General features: G+C 55.3%; 1 protein-coding gene and 1 long non-coding RNA gene across 2 annotated transcripts in view; both read left to right on the plus strand.

Annotated features, from left to right (window-relative positions):
• Window positions 1-13,493, plus strand: part of LOC146764301 (uncharacterized) — a 237,570-nt gene that overhangs the window by 67,931 nt on the left and 156,146 nt on the right. The gene's annotated exons all lie outside the window — the stretch shown is intronic.
• Window positions 77-3,532, plus strand: LOC146764302 (uncharacterized). Its single transcript, XR_014950939.1, has 2 exons — window positions 77-380; window positions 1,158-3,532. It is a non-coding gene; the product is annotated as an uncharacterized LOC146764302 (long non-coding RNA).

The following is a 13,493-nucleotide window of genomic DNA, read 5'->3' on the forward strand; positions in this document are numbered from 1 at the left end:
GAGTCTCTGTCCCATGGTATCTGTGGATACCATGCAAAGGCCTTTTCTGCTTCTTTACCGTGCACTCTCCTTGTAGCAGTTCAGGCTGGAACAAATGGCTCCCAGAACAGGGACCTTGGGCAGTTGTCCAGTCCCGGAGAGCGTCTCCTGAAGGTCATCGGATCCGGGATCTTCGGGAATTCAAGCGTCGTTTGGGACCAGCTCCAGGAGGAGCTTCTTCCTTCGCTTTGTGAGGACTGTTTCTCCTGGCCTGTCGGCACCCCTTTGGAATTCTGAGGGAAGGCTGCCGCTTTGGAAGGGAAGCTTTCAGAATCCAAAGGACCGGCAGGAGCCCACCAGCCCCCTCGAGGTTTCGCTTTTCCTTTGTGTCCCTCGCATTGGTGAGTACTCGCAGCGTGGGCTGCCAGGTGCCCGGGGGAGAGCACCACACATGAACACATTTATCTTCAGTTAATCCTTTTGCCTCGTGGGGGGGAATTTTGGGTTGTTTGGGGAACATGGACAATCATTTATCCCCAGCTCAACGAGAGATTTATATTCATATTAAAGCAACTTTAGTACTAGGGAATGTTTCATTTAAAAAGAGGGATCTTAAAACTTTTGTTCAGTTTTTGTTTGAGCACTTTCCTGAGGCTTCCCAGGAAGATGTTTTGTCACTTTCATTCTGGGGGAAAGTTGGGTGATGCATTTATGATATACAAGTGGGGGGGAATTATAAAGTGGGCAAGTTTAATCCTATTTTCAATTTGATTTTTAAATTAGTAAAGCCTAAGTGAGAAAGTTGGGTCCCTGGTTTTTGTTCCCCGTGTTCCTCCCTCCCTGATCCTAACCCTGCTTCCCCTATGGGTGGGATGGGAGCCAGACCCTGCCCACGGGCACAGGGCTGTCACCTACTCCCTGCTGCCTCCTGCCCCACTCAGTCCCTCTCTCGGGCTGGCCCTGGCCACTCCAGCCCGAGCCTTCCCCGCTCCCTTGTCCCCGACTGCCCTGTCCCCAGTTTGGTCCCCAGCTCCAGGAATGTCAGTTGTACAGCCCCGCCTCGGGTCCCTCCCCTGCGCTCGCAGCTGCGTTGATGGTGTCACCGTCGGGACCAGCCCCTTCTGTCCCCTGCCCACATCCCCGAGTGGGCCCTTGAGGGTGGTTCCCTCCTTCTCCAGCCCATCCCGGTTCCCACGCCGCGGAACCGAACGCGGGCCTGGCTGGAAGCCCGCCATGCTGGCCTGCAGGCCCCGAGTCACCGGGCCCCACCGCTCCGCCGGAGGCTGCGCGCTCCAGCCCGCCCCGACCCACCTTCCGAAGAGGATGAGGACGGCGGCACCCCGGCAGTAACAACAGGCCGGGAGGAGGCTGGACACGGATCAGGGAGGAGCCCTGCGGGATGGGGACCTGGACTTGGTGAGAGATCTCGATTGCCTTGCGGCGCCTGTCGTCATTAAACGGGGAAAGGAGCCGCGATGGGAGCGGATTCCTCACACTGAGGTGAAGGAGTTGAGAAAAGTGGCCAGAGACTACGGCCGCAATTCTCCATATTTTAAAAATGTATTGTACTTAACTTTCACAGGACATACCTTAATTCCCCATGCCTTCCATTACATTACCACTGCACTATTGCAGTGGAAAAAACTTTTAAAGCCAATCCTATCCAAGTATGACTTGAGTGAAGTTTTAGGCGAAGGCCAGGAAGGCATTGAGGCTTTGGCAGGAGAGGGGGAATTTAGCAGACCAGAGGATCAGGTCATGCTGCCCAACAATGTCTTAGATGACATCAAATCTGCTGCAAAGACTGCTCTTTTAAAAATCCCTGATGGAACCACCCTTGTCCAAAACTTTTCTTCAATCCATCATGGGGTTGAAGAGACATTTCTTAAGTTTGTTGACCACCTCCCAGAGGCCATCGATCACCAAATTGATAATGTAGAGGCCAGGGATGAACTCCTGGGAAAAATGGCAATGTCTAACGCCAACCCGGAAACCAAAAAGATTCTCGGAGCTCTTCCCCAAGATCCAGAGCCACTCATCGCACAGATGGTCGACACCTGCACTAAGGCCTCTTCTTCAGAAACTGCTTTAGCCCTGGCCCTGAGCAAAGGGGTGGGGGAGGCAGTGGTGCCCATTAACAACGAGAGGTGCTTGAACTGTGGCCAGTTCGGCCATTTCCAAGCCAACTGCCCTCACTGGCCTCCTGTGCACTTTAACTCACCTCGCTGCCCTCTCCAGAACACCTAGAAATGATCAGCCCTCGCAGCGTCCGGGAAACGGGCGGGGAGCGCGGCGCGGTCCCGCACGGAGACAACGAGCGGCAGCCGCGGCCCCGGGGCCGAGGGCGGGCGGGCGAGGCCGGCGGGCGGGCAGCCCCGCCGGGGGCGGCTCAGAACCGCAGTCCTGGGGCGAAACTGCCGCCCCCGCCCCGCTGCTGCTCCGGAGCTCCTGCGCCCGCAGCGTCCGCGGGCACCGGCCGGGACAGAGCCCGGGAAGGAGAAGGGGCCGAGCCTCGGCGCGGCCGCCAGCGCCGGGAGCGGGACGAGCCCCGCACGGCAGCGACCCAGCACCGGCGCCACGTCCAGCATCACCAACACACACGCAAACCCGCTGGCCAAGGTAAAAAAGTCCTTGCCATGAACGTTCTGGGGACAGGAAATGGTTCAATGTCAAAAACAGATACCGTTTCATAACCCGGAATGATAACAAACAAGATGTGCTTGTTCATCAGACTGCTATAAAAAAGAATAACCCCAGGAAATAACTCCACGGTCTAGGAGATGTAGAAATTGTGGAATTTAATATAATACAAGGAAGAAAAGGCCCCCAAGCAGCCGATGTGACAGGGCCTGGTGGAGTTCCAGTGCAAGGTAGCAAACATGTGAAATATTACCCATGTCATGGAAGTCCTCCACACTCCTACCGGGGAAATAAAACCCAAAACTAAGAACCAAGTCCCAGCAACAGCCTAAAAGCTGAAAGAGCACAGAATACCGATAAGCCGCCCTCCATCCAAGATGCCACCTCCATATCAAAACAACTTTCCAGTCTGATAAATCCCACTTCTTCTAATACCCTTCCCCAATTCCTGTGGCCTCCCTGCCCCCCTCCCACTTTCCCCTTTTCCTTTCCGTTGTCCTATTACCCCTTTTTTATGTTCCCACAAATTCCTACCTCCTTTTCCCCCTTTCCATGGCCTCCCTCCACTAGTCCCTTTCCCCAGAGTTCCTTCATAATACCTGAAGGAGTGTAATTGGGGGGGAAGAAAGGAAAGTTTTCCTAAATTAACCATCTTTTTCTTAAAAAGTAATGATTTCTATTTGGAGTTTCCAACAGGCACACCACCACCTACATTACCTCGTACAGAGTCTGTCACAGCCAGCAGCACTGCCACAGGGTCCAGAGAACCAGTCCCTACTGAAGGCTCCTGACTCCATCTCCTGATAAACTGGACTAAGAAAACCCCACATCCCTCCTGCCAGCTCTAAGAAAATCTATTTGGACATTAGAGACTCAGAATTGTTTGCATTTTGAAAATTGTCGTATGAGCGCTTTTGATTGATTTTGTCATTTTGTGTTGAATCAGTTGATCCTCCAGAGAAGCTTTCTTAATAATATAAAAAGGGGAATTGTGGGGATCCTGGGGGGCATTTCCCTGGTTTGGGGAGACGCGGGAGGCTTCCCTCAAGGGGCTGTTGGACTCTGTTTGCTCCTTGCCCTGTTCCTGTGTCTGTTCCTGTGTCCCTGGGCCACTCCCTCCCTGTTCCCTGACTGGGCCTCATCTTTGTACTGCCCAGGGACCAGGGTCACCCCCACCCCGACTCCTCAGGACAGGGAGAGCTGAGAGTTGGAGCAGGGGGATGGGCGTGCTGGGGAAAACCCTGAACATCTCACGGCATGGCTGATTCAGACATCTGTGGATACCATGCAAAGGCCTTTTCTGCTTCTTTACCGTGGACTCTCCTTGTAGCAGCTCAGGCTGCAACAACTGGGGATCATCCAGCCCGGATCCTCCCATGGGGATGGAGCTGGAGCAGCGCACGAAGCTCTTCCCTCACTCAGGACACCCGCAGGGCCTCCCTGGTGTGGAAGTGCTGCTGAGTGATGATCTCTGAATTCCACCTGAAGCTCTTCTGACATTCCAAGCACTCATAGGGCCGTTCCCCAGTGTGGATCCTGTGGTGCTTGGTGAGGTCGGAGGTCCCACTGAAGCTCTTCCCACAATCCCCACACTCGGAGGGCCTCTCCCCAGTGTGGATCCTCTGGTGTTCCATCAGGTGGGAGTTCCAGCTGAAACCCTGCCCACATTCCAAGCACTTGTGGGACTTCTCCCTGCCATGAGGCTTCTCCACCAGCTCCGAGCTCCAGCTGGATCTCCGCCCGCCTTCCTGGCTCAGGGGGGCTCTTTCCTCCCCGCAGCTCCCTGGGCTGGGTTTGCAGCTCCTCCTCCTGCAGCATCTCCGGGGCTTTTCCTCCTCCTCCATCCAGCCACACCCAGGGAATGACAAATCCTGGTTTGGGGGAAAAACAAGAGGAGAGCACCTTGGACTGGAGGCTCCTCCTGCCCAAGTCCATCCCTAGAACTCAGCAGGACTCTTGTGTCCATGAAAATCTCCACAGTCTCAAGGTTCAGCCCAAAACAACACTCCCAGGAGTTCCCTATCTCTGATCTCTCCACTTTTGGGGTTCCAGAGGTTTCCTTTCCTTGGGATGATGGGGGTCCAATGGCTCCAGGGGTTCCCCCTTCTCAGGTGTCCTGCTTAGGGATGATCCAGGGGCTGTTGGGGCTCCATGGGGTCCCTTCTCCCCTGATGCTCTACTCTGAGATCCCAGGTGTCCCAGGGGTTCCTCCTCTCCAGGCTCCCCCCCTTTCCAGCCAGCCGGGGGTCCCCCAGCTCCAGGATCGCCCCTCTCTGCTCTTCCCACTCCGGGGGTCCCAGGGGTTCCCCTCCTCTGCTCCCCCGGGGGTCCCCAGGACCAATGTCCTCCCCCTGGTGACACTGGGCAATGGCCACGTGGACTCCCAAAGATCCCCCAGGGGGCTCAGCTTTGGGGTCCTGAAAGATCCAAACCTACACACACAGAGAAAAAAACCTCCCAGGGTTTATTTGGGCCTCCCAGACGAACATCTGGGGCTCAATTCCACAATCTGCAAGCTCCAAACACACCCCAATAAAAAAACCCTCTCAGGGATCCCCCCGATATATTTGGGGCGAGCTCCCCCTCCCCTCTCACCTGCAGGATGAGCTGGGGGCGATGGTCCTGGGGCCAAGGGTGCTGCGGCCTCAGGGGGCACTGGAACCTCCTGTTTCTCCTCCTTTTCCTGCTCCTCATCCTCATCTTCCTCCTCCTCCTTCCTAATCCCACCTCCTGCCCAGTTCCTGCCTTCTGTATATTTCGAGTGCAGCACCTTGCTTGTTTTTAGAGCGAGAACAAAGATCCCCGCGGGAACACGGCTTGCTGGCTTTAGTCAGAAGTAGCGGTGACTAAAGGTCCTGTTTCCTCTGCTGTGCTCCCGTCCTTGTTCCTCCTCAGTGTTCAGGCTGGGCTATGGGGTGTCCCTGTTTGCTGCATTTTCAGAGCTCCTCCTGGAGCCTTTGGGCAATAGGCTGTGCCCTGGGAGGGTTCTTTGTGCTCCTTTGTGACCCAGGAGAACCTTCCGGGCGGTTTCTGCGTGAGCTGCTGCTGTGATGTCACAGGAGCACTGCCACGTCCCCGAGGTGCTCCCGTGGCTGTGGGACACGGAGGCCTCAGTGTCCCCAGTGGCTCTGGGCACTGCTCCTTGCCGGAGGATCCTCCTGCCCGAGGCATTCTCAGCACCAGCCCAGCCCTGACGGGTGTCCTTGTGTGCTTGCAGGGCTGCAGTCTGCAGACGTGTGCAGCGCAGCCAGAATGATCCAGCACGTGGCTGCTGCAGTTTGCACGCTGTACTCTGTGGCTTATTCGGGCTATTTTTTAACCCACTTGGCACGTAAGTCGAGGTTTTCCCTCGGTGCTGTGGCTTTGGGCTTGCTGTGTGCTTTCTGTTCTTCCTCTGGACCCGAGCTGACTTTGTAACCAAATGGCCATGAAGGCCCCATTGCTTTGGGAGAGCTCCTGCCAGCAGCTGCAGCTGAAAAAGGGGATGTGTGCAGCCAGCGGGGCGTGCACAGCATTTGCAATGAGCCCTGGGGGGTTCTGTTCCCTCCAGCGGGGAGTCTGTGGCAGCAGAGCCGGGAACTCCCTGCCCAGCCAAGAACTGACCCAGCCCAGCATTTTGTGCTGTTCTCTTGCTGTGGGAAGGGACTGTGGCTCCTGGAGGGACGCTGGGAAAGCAAAATGCTCTCTCGGGGTTGCCTTGCTCCATGGCATTTCCCACGACAGGCAGTTTTTTCCTGACAGCATCTGGTTCATGTTCCCTCTCCCGTTGCAGGGCACCTCATGTGTGGATTCCGAGCAGCTCCTCCTCTGGTGAGTGGGAAAGGAATCTTTGGTGTTTGGAATTGTGCAGCAAGCTGTGAGCTCGGAGTGTGGCAGCCGAGTGCCAGCCTGGGAGGCTGAAGGAAAGTTCCTGTCAGAGTCTTTGCAGCAGCAGCAGCAGCAGCAAAGGGATCCCCAGCAGATTTCTCCTTTTCTGCTGCAGAGCTTTTGAAGGGCTGCAGGTCTGGTTTTGCAGGCAGAGGATTGCTTGCTGGCTTTAGCCACAGTGGAATATCGTTTTCCCAACAATTAGTAGCAATGTTGACTTTAGCCCATTGTTAGTTTGAAGGACTCCAAACCCAATTTCTGCTTTGTGCAGCTAGATGTGCAGCTGAAGGCAAATAAGGTGATCACTGAGATAGAACTTCCCGTCCCTCACGCTGCCATCTGTCCACAGGGCACAAAAGCAGCACCAGCCCCTCCTCTGGCTCCCTCTGCTCCCAAAGAGGAGGCCAAAGAGGAGGAAGACAGCGGTGAGCTCCCCGCTGTTCTGGGGGACGCTGGTGAACTTCCCTCGGTGCCGGGAGATGACAGTGAACTTCCCGCTGCTCTGGGAGACGAGGGCGAACATCCCACGCTGTGGGAATACAGCGGCGAGGCTCCCGCGGCATGGGACAGGTACAGTGGACATCTCCCAGCGTGGGACGAGGGCGGTGGATGTCCCCTGGTGCGGGACGAGGATGGCCAAGCCCCCATGGTGTGGGATGAGGACAGAGGACATCTCCCGCTGTGGGATGAGGACAGAGGACATCCTGTGCCTTGGGAAGAGGAGGCTGAACTTCTCCCAGCATGGGAAGAGGACAGTGAACATCCCCTGGCTTGGAAAGATGATGGCGAACCTGCAGCGTTTTGGGAAGAGGATGGAGAACCTCCCTGTGCTTGGGAAGAGGATGGAGAACCTCCCAGTGGTTGGAAAGAGGACACTGATTCTCCCTGTGCTTGGGAAGAGGACATTGAACCTCCCTGTGCTTGGGAAGAGGACACGGAACCTCCCTCCGCTGTGGGATCCTGGGCTGAAGGTTCTGACAGCAGCACAGCCCTGCAGCCAGAGGGGAGAGGGGAGTGGTGCCTGGTGCAGCTGAGTACGTCTGCTCTGTTCCTGTGTTCAGAGCAGGGGCTGTGTGTGTGTCTCGGCATCAGCTGCAGCCAGCGTTGCTCTGCAGCTGAATGTCACAGGGGCATTTATTGTCCTTCCCAGCTGAGACCAAGGGGCTCACGGCCCCAGGGAGTGGGGCTGCATTCTGGCTCTGCTCTGGTGGGGTCTCGCTCTGGGAGGGAGCCTCTTCCACGTGGTTTCTTTCAGGGAACATTGTGAGCGTGGAGGAGCCTGCCGAGAAATACCTGGAAGTGGAGCAGATTGGCCAAGGGTAAGTGCACGGCAGCTACTTCTGCACAAGCAGCCCAGGGGCTGTGCTGGTGCAGGATCAAGGGAGAAGTCAGGAGAGCTCCAAACACCTTCAGACACTGGGGTGCCATCCTGCTGTCTCTCAGTCCTGATCAGAATTGAGAACTGTGGTCAGAAGGAGCCGTCACAGGCCCCTGAGGCTGGCAGTGTCCTGCCTGCAGCAAGGAGCAGGACCTGGAAGATCTTCTGTGTCTGGAACTGGATTGCCTAAAAGAGCCACTCACCATCTGGAGACTGTCAGACAACATCTCTCAAGGAGATTTCTTTCAAATATTTTACTTCATAAAATATCTTCCGGTCAGAATTAACAACCTAAAGGTTTAGAAACAGGAACCAGAGATGAACTAATGAGTGCTCTATTCTAGCACAGCTCGTAGAGCCCATACATTCAGGAACAGACACAGAGCTGGTGCACTCTGGGGGAAAATGCATCACCTGCCTGATGGCAGGGCCCTTGTGGATCCTGCAGGTCTTAGGCAGGAAATGGAAAAGGATGAAATGCATTCTTTTCCAGTTCTTTAGACACCCATTGCTCACCTCAGGTTTTGAACTAAAGCAATTCAGCGTGGACATTTGGGATTTGCTCCAGCCCAATTCCTTCGTGTTGGGTCTCAGTTTTCTCTTGCACACCTGCCATGGCAGAGGGCTGGTGGCTGCTGTGCTGTTGTTGCAAGGGTCGATGCACCCAGGTGTTTGTGAGCGCTGCAGGCAGCAGAGATCTCCTGTCTGGGTTAGCTTTCACTCCCAGGGCCTCAAGCACTGCTTCTTTCTTCTCTGCTGTTTTGTCTCCAGGGCTTTCGGAACCGTTTCCAAAGGACTCGACAGGGCCACTGGAGGAGAGGTCAGTGCCAACACGCCCAGCACGTCTGGCAGCTCTCCAGGGCTCTCCCCTCTGCTGGGAGCTGTGGCTGCAGCTCTGGGGGCCAGCAGAGCTTTCCTGCACAGGCTGCTCCTCTGAAGGCAGAGCAGTGTCAGCCTGCAGAGCACAGCTGGGACACACTTGGTCCTTCTGGAGTGCCCAAAGGGATGCAAGGAGGGCAGCGGTGTCTGTCAGAGCAGGACACGCTGGCTTGCTCTTCATATCTAAAAGTGTGAATGGATCAGGGCTGGAGACTGAGGCCCAATTTATCTTCACCCCAGCCTCAGACAGGAACACTATTTAGCAGTTTTTCCATCCTGCCTTTCATCTTCAAAAGGTACCTCAAGGCCTAATTAGGGAGAGATTCTGCTTGGGCTCAATTTGGGGCTTTAGTTCCACTTCAGCTGTCCACAGAGAGAGAGGGATAGAAATGAAAAGATGGATGTCCAGGGCGAAGCTCTCTCCTAAACCCTGCAGCTGTGTTTGGGTCTGGGGTCAGTGACAGCCTGTGACAGGGATCACCTGAGCAATGGATGTGTGTGTTTGCTTTGTTGTGCAATCCCAAACAAAGCAGCTGCATCTGAAATCATGACCAAATCCCATTGAATTGCTAAAGGGTTCCCGGCTGTTTTGCTCTGTTTTCACAGAACCAGAATTACCTCCTGCTTGCAAAATGTGTTTGAATAATAATGAGAGTGTTGAGGCTATTTGAGAAGACTGTAGGTGCAGAGAATGTGGTTAGAGCTTGGAGGCTGACAGCTGAGGGGCCATTTCTGCAGAGCTTGCAAGGCCAAATGTCTCTGGCCGTGTGTCCTGTAAGCAGCCCCAGCGAGCAGAGCAATGGGCTGTGGGAGTGGCCCTTGCTGAGCTCTGGTGCCCATCCCAGGGCAGTTTGGCACAGCCCGGCTCCGTCGCTCCAAAAAGCCTCGCCCCGTGTTGGCTGTGGCCTCCTGCCACAGACTCCTCCAGTTAAAGGTCTGCAATGTCCCCTCAGGTGGCCATAAAGAAAATGAGTCTCAGAGGGCAGAACGGGGAACGCGCTGTGAACGAGCTCCTGCTCCTGAAGGACAAGAAGAACCCCAACATTGTCAACTCTTTGGACAGGTGAGTGCTTCAGGCCTTATCCCGTGCACGGGCCCTGCCTTAACCTTTCCTGGCACCCGTAGTCTGTAGCCTGTTTTGAAAATGCCTGACCCAGCCGTATCTTCCCAAAACAGCAGCCTGGCAGTTCGCTCCCTCCATGTGCTTTGGTTGCTTTGGTTTGGTTTTTCGTTCAAGTTGACCCCGTTTTCTGTGTCTTACAACAAGTGCTGATAAACCACAGCAGAAATTATTTCCCTTGGCTTCTTCTTCCCAGCCCTTTTGCATTGCTGCAGATGCCAGGAAAACCAGGGCCTTGTTTGCACAAATGCCTCATTTGCCCATTTTTCACTGGCCTTGCCTGTTTCTGAAGGGACTTTCTGAAAGGTTTCTGATTGCTTTTATCCCAAGTGCTGCACGGCCTCCTCCCCTGGATAACCCTGGGAGTTGTGTTGCCTTGTTCTGCAGGGAATGGTGGAACTGATGAGCTCAGAAGCTGAACCAGCTGGGGGCCAGTGTTGTGGTTCCACACTGATCTGGGCTGTTGCTAAACTGCATTTTTCACCTGCTTGCCATCTAAGGCCTCTCCTTTCTCACAGGTGTCTCTTCCTTTAGACTGTGCAGATTCCAAGGACTCTGCAGCCTGGCAGGAATGTCTCTCCATCTGATTCTGTCCTCATGGACAAGTGACCTGGAAACAAAACTACACTCCAGGCTTTTCCATGGGGGAATTGAGCACTGCACATTCGTCTCCATGTCACTGCTTTCCTCTTCCAGCTTCCTTGTTGACGGAGATCTCTGGCTGGTGATGGAATACATGGATGGAGGAACTTTGCAGGACGTTGTCAGACAGACACGCATGGCTGAAGGAGAGATGGCAGCTGTCAGTCGGGAGGTGAGGGATCCTGCCTGTGGCTGCCATGGCTTGGGCACGATGGTCCTTCCATACAGGCGTGAGAACAGGAGTGGCTCCATGCTCAGGGCTCTGTTTCTCTGTTGTTTTTATGAGCTGGAGAAGAAAGAGCCTCTGCAGTGAACGGCCTGCCAGCATCGCTGCACTTCTGCTCTGTTCTTGCTCTCTTTCCTGCTGTTGTGGCACTCTCTGTCTGTTCTGGATTTGATGTGCTGTTCTCAGCTTTGCCCTGAACCGTTTGCCTGGAGCCTGTCTGCTCTGCACTCCTGGCCTGTCACAGCAAAGCTGCTGCTGGCAGAATTCGGAACTGTCCTTTCTTGTGTGATAGATTCCGGCCACTGGTTTTTGTCCTGGTGTTTCTTGTTCTCTCTCAGTGCCTGCAGGGCCTGGATTTCCTCCATGCGAACCAGGTGATCCACAGAGATCTGAAGAGCTCCAACATCCTCCTGGGCATGGCCGGCTCTGTCAAGCTGGGTGGGTGTTCCTGGCCAGGCACGGCGCTCCCGGGTGCGGCTGTGGGGCTGCTTCCCAGTGCCGGCCAGAGCCCCACAAGGGCTGCTGGGGGCACTGCCCGGCCCCTGCTGCCAGCTGAGAGCGGCTGCCCCTGCAGAGAGCTCCGGAGAGCAGCAGGGTGCCAGGGGTGGCTTTGCTCTGGGTATGGCCCTGCCAGAGGGCAGGAGTTGGAATCTAAAGCTTCAAGGGAATCAGTAAAAGCCACTGCACGAAAGCTGAGGGTTTCTTTAAGGGTCCAGTTCCACCTTCCCTTGGCTACAGCCCTGAGCACTTTTCCAGCTCACTTCGCTACTGCATTCTCAGACTGAGAGTGGGGAGTCTTGGTGCTTGGTTTCCTCATTCCAGCTGCCTTTGACAGTGTTTGTTTCTGTCCTCAGCTGATTTTGGCCTCTGTGCTCAGCTCAGCTCTGAGCAGGACCGGCGCAGCTCCATGGTGGGCACTGCTCACTGGATGGCCCCAGAAGTTGTGACCAGTTCTCCTTATGGCCCCAAGGTGGACATCTGGTCCTTTGGCATTGTGACCATTGAGATGGTGGAAGGAGAACCTCCTTACTTCAAGGAAACGAGGGCCATGGTAAGAGGCAAATTCTCCAGGGGCTGCAGAGCCCTGTGAGCACAGGGTGACCCTGCACTGGGAGCAGCAGCTGGAGGTTTCTGCACCTGGGGAAGGGAATTCCCAGAGCACTCGGGCCTCAACACAGACAAATGTTCTGCAGTCGCCAGCAACAATTTGCTTTGGGATTTATGCTGTTGCAGCTCTTCTGGCTCTGAGGATGACCTGAAAATGTGAATCAAGTGCATCAGCTCTTTCCAATGGCTGTGGCAGCACCAGGGTTTGGGTTTCTTGGTTGGCACAGGAAAATGAGCTGTGAGCAGCATCTTTGCCAGGGAGGAAAGTGCCCCTGGAGCTGGGGCTGAGAACCCGGGGTCGCTGTGAGCACCTGTGGGTGGGAAGGAAGCTGGAAGAGCGCTGAGTTTGCTTTTCCTGCAGGCTCGCGCTCTGATCCGGCACAACGGGACCCCGCAGCTGCAGGAGCCCCGGCGCCTGTCGGCTCTGCTGCGGGACTTCCTCGAGTGCAGCCTGGAACCGGACGAGGAGCAGCGCTGGTCTGCCCAGGAGCTGCTGCAGGTGAATGCCGAGCAGCTGAGGGGAAGCAGCAGCGCCAGGGAGGGGTTTTCTGCTGGGGCCCCTCCGATAGTCTCCAGCTTCGCTGCGTTCCACACGCAAAGCAAGCAGAATCCTCGCCGGGTTTGGCTTGGCAGGGTCCTTTCGAGGGCATCTGCCCCTGGTGCCCCACGAGGAGCAGGGCCATCTTCAGGCAGGTCCGGTGCTCAGAGCCCTGCCTGGCCTGAGCTTGGATGTTCCCAGGGAGGAGGCACCTCCCACATCCCTGGGCACCTTCTGTCAGTGTTTCCCCACTCCTGGCAAAAAGATTCTGCCTTCGATCTAACCTGAGCCTGCTTCCCTCTCCTGAGTTTCAGACCATTTCCCTTTGTCCTGTTGCAACAGAGCCTGTGAGGAAGTTGCTCTGGAAAGTAACAGTTCATTTCTTTCTTTTTTATCCTTTGGGCAGCACCCATTTATATCATCAGCCAAGCCTCTCTCCAGCCTGACCCCTCTGATCACCGCAGCAAAACAACTGAGGGAGCAGCGGAGGAGATGAAGCAGTGGAGGACAGCTTTTAGTTACAGTAGTTAGTGAGGACAACTAGTTAGTGATGGTAGTTAGCAGTGCTAGTTGGTTATGGTAGTTAGGACAGCCTGTTTGTTATGGTTCTTATGACAGCCTGTTTGGTATGGCAGTTTTTTGAATAAAAACTCTCTTAAGCCTCAACTCCCTTGAGGTGTCCCTTCCTCCTCCCTCTGTGACTCGGCTGCCCGGAGCAATGTCAGGGGAGAGCGGGCCCAGCCTGGCCCAGAGCTGAGCCCCAGCAGAGCCCTGGCAGAGCCCAGAGCAGCCTCAGATCTGCAGAGTCGGCCTGGGAGGAGGCGCTCGGAGCCTTCTGGGCTGCACCCGACTCTTGGTTACAAACTGCGTGTGCTGGAAAATGCCACCGGCTCTGCCAGAGGGCAGAAGGGGCCCGGGGAAGGCCCCAGTGCTCCCTGCAAGGGAAACACCTGCCCTGGGTTTGTTATAGAGAACTATGTAGTTGGTGGCTTTTGCTCTTATGTCTTGACTTCTGCAACTTATTCTTAGTCACAACTATTTTGATGCAGTATAGTTTGTAATCACTTTTAACTGCTTTTGCTGTAATATAATTTGTCAGCTTTTTGTGGCCAATGCC

The sequence above is a fragment of the Lonchura striata genome, chromosome 35 (assembly GCF_050655825.1).
Source record: "Lonchura striata isolate lonStrDom1 chromosome 35, ASM5065582v1, whole genome shotgun sequence".
NCBI classification, from domain to species: Eukaryota; Metazoa; Chordata; class Aves; order Passeriformes; family Estrildidae; genus Lonchura; species Lonchura striata.